At 39.3% G+C, this 9,558-nt stretch overlaps 1 long non-coding RNA gene across 1 annotated transcript in view; it reads left to right on the top strand.

The window, feature by feature from the left end:
• LOC114010127 (uncharacterized) overlaps positions 1 to 3,721 on the top strand; it is a 7,295-nt gene extending 3,574 nt beyond the window's left edge. Inside the window, exons 2-3 of the long non-coding RNA XR_003551500.1 lie at positions 1,301 to 1,411; positions 3,069 to 3,721. This is a non-coding gene — a long non-coding RNA (uncharacterized LOC114010127). The remainder of the gene's footprint in view (positions 1 to 1,300; positions 1,412 to 3,068) is intronic.
• The last annotated feature ends 5,837 nt before the right edge of the window (positions 3,722 to 9,558 follow it).

The raw sequence follows: 9,558 nt of genomic DNA, 5'->3' as shown, positions 1-9,558 counted from the left end.
CCCTTTTTGTTTGTCATTTTGGATAATTACTGGAAGATGGCGGTTATAATTGCTGATCATCAACTGAGTACTACTACATTTTAAATAATTTACTTTTCTTTCATAGTGTAAATAAACATAGAGGTATTACAATGGAAGTAGAACTCAGAAGTTAAATAGAACTATGTTGAAATTCTATGGCACAGGAGCAGCAGTTGGCGTAATGGCTATGTCTCTGGACTTCCATGTATTTGACCGCGGTTCGAGACCCAGACCCAGTGGCTTAAACTCATGCCAAGCGCGTGTGCGTGCGTGCCCAAGATCCCGAGAGGAGCATGGAGGAGAAGGGATTGCGGTGTGGCCATCCTTCCTGAGGAGGTGATTTCTCGCTTTCTGTCTCTCTGTCTCTGTCTTTCTGGCGAGCGCACGTGCCCCGTAGTAAAAACCTCTCCTCCCCAAAGAAAGAAATTCTCTGGCACAAGGTAAAATAGTGAGCTGCTTTGTTTTCGTTTGTTTGTTTTGTCAAAGAGCACATGTGAGAGACAGAAATATATAAAGCAAGAGGGGAGAAAGCAAACCACCCTCATGGGTCTTGGTCATGCTGCAATCCCCACTCTTCCATTTCTCCAGATCCCGTCAGGATTTAGGGCATGCATGCATATGCACCCAGCATGGTTTTCAAGCTGCTAGGGCCAGGATTTGAACTACATGGTCATCCACATGGATCCTGCTTCCTTAGGTACCAGGCTATGGGGCTGACCCTGTTTCGAATTAGTTTACTTCAATATTTGAAGAGACTTCAGATATCATTGATCATTTTTCAAATGTTGATGACCAATAAAAATGAACATTGTTCAACTTTCAAATTGTTTTCTAAGTAAGGACAATCCAAAGAATTAGGAGAGGAGAGAAGAAGGAAGAAGTGAAAAAATATTGTCTATTCTCATGACTATTTCATAAAAGATAGAACACAGTCTTAAAGTAAAGGACAATTGTCTAACTTGAGAAACACTTATAGCCTTGTGGTTAAGGGAACTGAATACCACTTGAATGACTTAGGTTCAAATCCTGGTCCCAGTGGCTTAAAAGACACACTGAATGTGTGTGTGTGTGTGTGTGTGTGTGTGTGTGTGTGTGTGTGCCTCCCAAATCCTGGCAGGATAGAGAAATGGGGGAAGAGGGATTCTGTTGTGACCACATCCCATTGGGAGGTGCTGTCTCCCTTTCCCTTTACTCTGGCAATTAAATAAATAAATAAATAAAAGAAGAAGAAGGAAAGAAGAGTTTACTATGCGGTCCTTATTTTCTTCTCATGCTGCAGGCTGTTGGAGATTTAATGACAGTGGTGTTGCTTCACACACTTGCACCCGGAACCTCAGGTCTAGATCCATCTCTTCATTTTACAGATGGAAAAATGAAAATGTCTCTCCAGGTAAATCTAAACATCCTTGAACGAGCAGATTAGGGTAGATTCATAAAGTTGTTTTGTTTTGTTTTTGTTTTCTTCCTTGAGAGCATCCTGCTTCAGTTCTCTGCTTGCACCAACCCAAGCCTGCTAGAGAGCATGTTCTAGAAAGGTCCAGTAATCATATCCAGTTGTTACTATAGTTCTCTCTTCATCGTGTGAAAAACAATCCTATCTATCTGGTAAACAATGACTTTTTAAATTTACTTATGCTGGACTAGTGACAAAAATTTGTTTCCCTGGTCTCAAACCTGAGTGTTCTTGATTACTGAGGCCATTAACCAGAGAAGTCAGGCCATGTACTGTCATTGACTGGAGTGTAAGTGGGATTTGGGACACTAGTTTTATAACTTTGTTCATAAGACATGAAAATAATGTTCATGATGTTTGTATCATGAGTATGGTAGCTCTTGTCATAGATTATTTTTTTTCCTAAATAATTATTTTATTTAACTTTATTTATTTATTTATTTTAATTTGACCAGAGAGGGGGAGAGACAAAGTGAGAAAGCAAGTTGCCAGGTCTGAGACTTGAACCACGGTCGGCCACATGGGAGTCCAGCATCTTTTTCTTTTTCTTTTTCTTTTTTAGTTTTTTTTTTTTTTTTTTTAGAGATTTTTGCTATAGGGCGCGTGCACTCGCCAGGCAGACATAGAGAGACATAGAGACAGAAAGCGAGAAATCACCCCCCAGGGGGGATGGTCACACCGCAATCCCTTCTCCTCCATTCTCCTCTCGGGATCTTGGGCATGCATGCACACGTGCCCGGCGTGAGTTTTAAGCCACCAGGTCCGGGACGCGAACCACGGTTGACTACGTGGGAGTCCAGCAACATAGCCATTACGCTAACTGCTGGTTCCCGGAGTCCAGCATCTTTAACCACCATGTCACCTGCCAGCTCCCTTGTTATAGATTCTAAAGTACATACAATTTTGATGTCTTAATGTTTTTCCCCTGGCTTCTTTAAGATTTACATGTTATAGGAAGGCAAAAATCATTTCTCTCTTGAACTTGACTGTCCTCATCAATCTGTCTTCTGTACCCTGCCCATTTCATTTTCTCTGATCCTTATTGCACATTTTCCCTCATACTCCACCCCTCCCAACAATCGCTGTTCCCAGAGTTTTCAAAATACTCTTCGGAAATTCCAGTTTCCCTTCATTTCAGTTTATAAATTGCCCTTGTACTCATATACAGAGAAGCACTTTGTAACTATGTCAGTCATTTACACTCTAGTGTGAATCTATTTTTGCACCCTCTCCCCCCTACCAAGTTTCCTGGAGAGAACTTAAAGATAATGGATCTTGGAGAAGGCTGCCATCAAGTGGGGAAATTGCAAAAGAATGGGAAGGCGAAAGGCATTGACCGTGAATTTCATCTGCTTCACAATGTCACTCCTGACTGAGTATTGTCCCCCCCTTAAAAAAATCTTTCCAATGTGTTCATCATACTTACCTGCCAATAATTTGAGTAAACAAAAGAAACATGGGTACGATTATGTCCACCCTTTCCCCACAAAACAACACAGAACGTTATGCTTTACAAATAATCAGCACAAGACATCAGGTTAATGGTGGTGGATTGAACCAATGCATTTGTTTATGTTCCCTCCACAAACCACAGGCAAAGGACATTAAAGGATTAGAACGAACAAGCCCACAAGTACAAAAAGAAAGGCTGAGGAAATGATAACAGACAAAAGATGTCAACGAAGATTGGGAAAGCAAGAGTGATAACTGATTCAGCAGTGTGGGTGAGGCTGGAACCCGACTGCTGCCAAGAGAAAGCCACTTCTCCCAGCCAACCCCAGGAAGCCACAGGAATTCGTAGGGAGCAGAAAGCTGAGGGAGGAACATGAAGAGGCGCTGACATTCGGGAATTCTCGGAAAGGCTTTACAGCTTGGGCTCCCAGATCATCTTTCTGACCCCACAGAGCTGGGCCGCTCCCTCTCGTCAGAGAAGGTGTGTTCTGGAGAGTGTGGAGAAACGAAAATAGCCGAGGAAAATCACTGAGAAAAATTATCCTAAAACCTTATACCATAACTTTGCTGTGCAGTCCTAATAACGCATTGTAAAACGCTGCTTCATTACGCTGTAACTGTTGTAAATTGAGAGCGGGAAAAGGGTTGGTTGGTTTGGCGGGAGAGAGTAGGTAAGAAATGTGAATTTTCCCTGAGAAGAAGTCAAAACTCAATAATAGGAAAAAAAAAAAATCAAGGAATGGTAGCTGAAAGAGGTCATTTTGATATTAGAAGAAACAACCAGAAAGGGTTAGGAGGAAGGTCTTTATGTAAAGTGAGATTTGGAATGGAAAAGCACACTCCAGAAGCTTCAAATAGAAATAAAATTTTAAAAGAAGCACTTTAGGAACTGTTTTTCTATGTTTTTGTTTTATTCTCTGCTTTCCCTTAAAATATTTAATAGTGTGAAAATAAGAAAAACAAGTTGTTCCTTTGAAAGATGTCCATATTGTTTGGAACATTGATATAAAGATGAAACTAGAAAACATATTTCAGAGTGAATCTTCCTGGGAAATATCAGACTTTATTGATTTTCTTTGCCCTTCATTTTACTAGTTTCTTTGATTTTATAATATTTATTTTTCACCCCTTAGTTCTGTTTTCTTCATGATAATAAAAACCAAAATAGTAACTTTTCAGATTTTGTGGTTTTTAACAAAAACAAAACAAAACCAAAGAATGATGACCTGTAAGAGAAATTTAGAAAATCTGAAGCATAGGGGGTGTTGGCAGGTGGCATGATGGTTAAGGGTACTGGGACTCCCACGTGGCTGACTATGGTTTGAGTCCTGGACCTAGTGGCTTGCTTTCTCGTTTTCTTTCTTTCTCTGTCCCCCTCTCTGGTCAAATTAAAATACATACATAAGTAAAATTAAATAAAATAACTACTTTTTTAAAAAATCTGAAGTTTATTTATTTAGACCAGAAAATTGATGAAGGGTTTAGATAGATTCAGCGATGTTTTCTACTTAAGCAAGGTAAATGGGATTTTAAAAAGAGGGAGAAAAAAGAAGCAAGAGTAAGATTCTAATACAGAAGTTTCTGTTATGGATTGGATAAATGTTGACGTCTACTGTAAGAGGAATTTGTCTGATAAACTCCTTTACAAAGGGAAACTGGTTTCTGAGGTAAATGATGTATATCAAAGGAGTCCTTAATACTTAATGTAATAAAGGAGAAAGAATTGGAGAAGGTCCAAATAAAGCTGATAATATTGGTATGCAAATTATCCCTAGAACAACGCTGAATTTTCTAGTCAGTTTGTGAAATTGGAGTTTGAATTTTTACCTCAAATTGATGAGCTTATCAAATTCCAGGCTGAAAAAAAAATCTATTTTCAAAACTCTTTCTCTATATGTAAATTTATTTTATAAAATAAAATAAAAATATTCAAGGAAGTCCTGAATATTAGATGCTAGAAAGTGAGTATGGGAAGTATTCTCTCGGATAAGCAGTACATTTGTTTTAAATTCTTTTGGAGAATAATCTAGGTCATTGGGAGAAAAATAAAAACATCACAATTATGTCCTACAGTTATCTTGTCAGAATCTGAGTCAATTAGTTCTTTCAGTGCTCAAAATTTTCAGTGAAACACATGACTGTTAATATTTCTATATGATGCATATAATTTATAAAATAAATTTACATTTAGAGAAAGATTTTTGAAAATAGATTTTTTTTTTGCTTCAAATATACTTAGCAACTTGATGGTGTTTACACATAAGAACACTTTTAACTCTTTTATATAAAAAGTATTTCAAATAAAATACCAGGTTACCATTCCGGTCTCCCTTTCGTTTGTTAGAAACTCAGAGGGTTAAGTCATTTGTATAAAAATGTTTCATATGAGGGAAAGTCTGGAAAATAGTAATACACTAGTTAATGTGATAACTAGAAAGTCTTTTGTATGATTTAGGTGACTCAATGCATTTATGATAATGAAAGCCCCTCCTGATGTGGTCAGAAGACTTGAGTCAGTGTAACTTACACAGTGGCTTTGGGCGTGGCCTTTAACCATTCTGTGCCTTGTACCACGAGTGTTTGATCTAGATTATTTTCTTTTCAGCTCTGAAAATATCTAGTAATTTTAAAAAATGGTTATTGGGGAATTATGGCAGGTCATTGATTTTTCTGAATTTAAAAATAAATAGGGCCTGCCCCATAGCCTTGTGGTTAAGGGAGCTGGATCCCACAGGACTAACTATGGTTCAAATTTCACAGCCCTGGAAGGTTGAGGAACACGCTGAGCACACATGTATGCCTGCTCTAAATCCTGACTGGATGGGGAAGTAGAAGGGAAGGGATTACAGTGTGACCATGCCCACTGAGCGGTGCTCTCTCCCTCTCTGTTTCTCCATCTCTCTCTTTAAAGTAAATACATAAAAATAGCATTTGTTTGGAGAAATTGCTGAAATTGACATGGTCAAGGAGGAATTGTGTTAAAGCTGGTGACTTAGTTTCATGCCAAGTGTTGGTGAGATTAAATGCAACTTAGATTTAGGATAAATATTGAGTTTTGGTTTCTAGAAGACTTCTAAAGATTTATTTATTTATTTATTTATTGGAGAGATTTTTGCTATAGGGTACACGTGCTCGCCAGAGAGACAGAGACAGAGACAAAAAATGAGAAATCACCCACCGGGGGGATGGCCACGCTGCAATCCCATCTCCTCCATTCTCTTCTCAGGATCTTGGGCACACACGCACACGTACCCAGCGTGAGTTTAAGCCACCAGATCCGGAACTCGAACCACAGTTGACTACATGGGAGTCCAGTGACATAGCCATTACGCTAACTGCTGGTCCCTAAAGATTTATTTTTAATTTTATTTGTTAATATTATTCTTCAATTTTGACCAGAGAGAGACAAAGAAAGAATGAGAAAGCAAGGCTCCAGGCTCAGGACTTGAACTGTGGTTGGCCATGTAGGAGTCTGGCGCCTCAACCACCATGCCATCTGCCGGCTCCTCTGGAAGACTTGTGTAACCCTAACATTGTCCAGTTTTGTGTGTAAAATAAAGAGCATGATGCTAAAGATGATGTGGCCCATTCGATGATAATCCTGATCATGACAACAGAGAACCACACTCTCAGTGTGTTCTAGGCACTGTGCCAAGGACTTCTCATAACTTCTATCTAATCCCCTCAACATTCTGAAGATGGACAGTGGTGTCCCAGTCTATCTAATGATGAAACTCTACAGTGCAGAAGTCAGCTAATTCTAAACTATCTTCACTTTAAGCAGATATATTCCCTATTTCAGTTGTTAATAGTAGACTACGCAGAGAAAAGAAATATTGGGTTTCCAGTTCCACATGTGAGGCATTTAAAAGTCACCATTCCATCCCAATATCAAGCAAAAATCTGAACAAACTGAAAAATCAGCAACTCAGAGATGTGTAAGAGAAGTGAACTCACAGGCCCAGGTGCTACCCCACCAAACTAGAACCAGATGGATATAGAGAATCACAAATATGGAGCAGAAACCTCCTTGGAAGCTGGTGCCAGGATAGGAAGTCCCAAATGGTAATGGCCAAACTGGTGGAAGCTTCGTGTGGACAGGTTTGAGAGTTAAAAACTCCAGGGGGACTCAGTCACGGGGTAGGGGTGGGTGTGAGTTTGTGAGTAACCTCCAGAAGCTCAACCAGCTTCTCACAGTTAATATTGGAGAAAAATCTCCTGTGCTTTAGGCAGAAGGGGAGCGGGTAAAGAAACCATTTTGCAACTCATTAGACCGAGCTGTTTTTCTGCCCTCAGGAGAAAGTAGTTGACCAGCACCTAACCTGCAGAAGTTTCAGCCAGAGTCTAAATGATCTAGAGGAAGAGAAATACCCAACTTCTGCCTACTCTGGCCACCTTGTCCCACCTAAGGGTGGAGAAAAAACTGAGGAACACTTACTGAAGTTTGCAGTCTTCAGGTATGCCTTGGGCTCACTAAGAGACTGAGACCTCACAGGATTATGGAATGCTTACCCTCCACCCAACTCCTACCATGTTACTGAAGATATTTACAGCAGTTCTTTCTTTTCACCCAGAATAGCACGCCTATCAAGAAAAAATTATAAACCATAAACAGGCAAAAAAAAAAAACACACAAAAAAACAAAAAAACACATCAATTTGAAGAAACAGAGGAAGCATCAGAACCAGGGGTAGTAGAGATGTTGGAAGGATCAGACAGGGAATTTCAAACAACTGTGATGAACACGGATGGAGTGGCCTGCAAGAGCTCATGGACAGTGTACACAGAGGTGGAAATCCTAAAAAAGAACTCCCTCAAAACAAACAAACACAACAAAACAAAACCCTCAAGCCCAAAAAGATAAAACAAAAAACATGAACAGAAATGAAGAATGCCGTTGATGGGCCTCTTAGCTGACTGGATACAGCTGGGGAAAGAACGTCTGTGCTGGAAGAGATCTTGAGAGAAACCTCCCAAACTGAAAAGCAAAGAGAGCAAAGACTGAGAAAAAAAGTGGGACGGACTAGCCAAGAACTGTTACTAAAAGGTAACGTACATGTAATGGGACTGCCAGAAGGAGAAGAAAGAAAGGAACAAACAAAATATTTTAAAATAATGACTGAGAATTCCCCCCAATTAATGTCAGATACCCAACCACAAATCCAGGAAGCTCGGAGAACATCAAACAAGATAAATGTAAAAAAAAAACAAAAAACAAAACATAAAAAACAAAACAACAAAAAACCCAATAACAACCAAACCAAACAACAGAAAACTATACCTGGACATATTTACAAATTACAGAAAAGCAAAGATAGAGGGAAAAAATCGTAAAAGATACCAGAAGAACTACGGAAGACCTAAGGTAAGAATTACATTGGACTCCTCTTCAGAAACCATGCAAGTAAAGAGAGTATGATGTGGATTTTTTTTTTTTTTAAGTTTTGAGAGAAACTAATGACTAAGTTAGAATATTCTGTACCCTGTGAAATTATCTTTCAAAAGTGAAGGTGAGGGGCCGGCAGGTGGCGTGGTGGTTAAGGGCACTGGACTCCCACATGGCCAACTGCAGGTCAAGTCCCAGACCTGGCAGCTTGCTTTCTCACTTTCTCTCCCTCCCCTCAACAGATTAGAAATAAATAAAAAAAGTAAATTAAATAAATTTTTAGAAAAGTGAAGGTGATATAAAAGACTTTCTCAGACAGACAAAAATTGAGGGAATTTGTTGTCAATAGATATGCCTGCAATAAATGTTAAAAGAAATTCTTTAGAGAGGAGAAAAATAATATAAGCCTGAAACTTAGATCCACATAGAGAGACAAAGAACACCAAAGAAGGTCTAATTGAAGGTAAAGTAAAAGCTTTTTTCTTGCTATTGTTATTAGCAGATAACAATTTATGTAAAATAACAATGTATTTGCTTCTCTATGCTTATTTACATACACATATGTTTATGTATGCTCTATTTAATGACAGCAATGATGCAAAGTATGGGAGGAAGGAATTAGAATTATTTTGTTCTTATAAGGCACCCACACTACCTGTGAAGTACGACAGTGTTATTTGAAAGTGAGCCAGGATTAGCTGTAAAGATACAAAGGGCCTTCAAGAAGTTCATGGAAGATGTGTATTATGAAAATACCATGCATAGATTTCAAAATATTTTGCATCAAAATAAACTAATACCTTAATTCCACTGTTCCATGAACTTTTTCTTTTTTTTTTTTTTTGGAGAGGTTTTCACTATAGGGCATGTGTGCTCGCCAGACAGACAGAGACAGAGAGACAGAAAGTGAGAAACCACCCCCCCAGGGGGGATGGTCACGCTGCAATCCCTTCTCCTCCATTCTCCTCTCGGGATCTTGGGCATGCACGCACACGCACCCGGCGTGAGTTTTAAGCCACCAGGTCTGGGACGTGAACCGCGGTCGACTACGTGGGAGTCCAGCAACATAGCTGGACATAACTGCTGGTTCCTTCCATGAACTTTTTGAAGCCCCATCAGATATTGCAAACTCTAAGGTGATGACTAGAAAAAAAATTAAAAAGAGAGTATAATTGATATGCTAAGTAAAGAAAGGATTAGAATGATATAAAATGCTCAGTTAAGAAGCCCGGGGGGGGGGGGGTGG

This window comes from Tupaia chinensis, unplaced genomic scaffold (genome assembly GCF_000334495.1).
Source record: "Tupaia chinensis unplaced genomic scaffold, TupChi_1.0 Scaffold000060_1, whole genome shotgun sequence".
Taxonomy (NCBI): Eukaryota; Metazoa; Chordata; class Mammalia; order Scandentia; family Tupaiidae; genus Tupaia; species Tupaia belangeri.
Note: the sequence above shows the minus strand (reverse complement) of the source record. Positions and strands in the feature narration are given on the sequence as shown.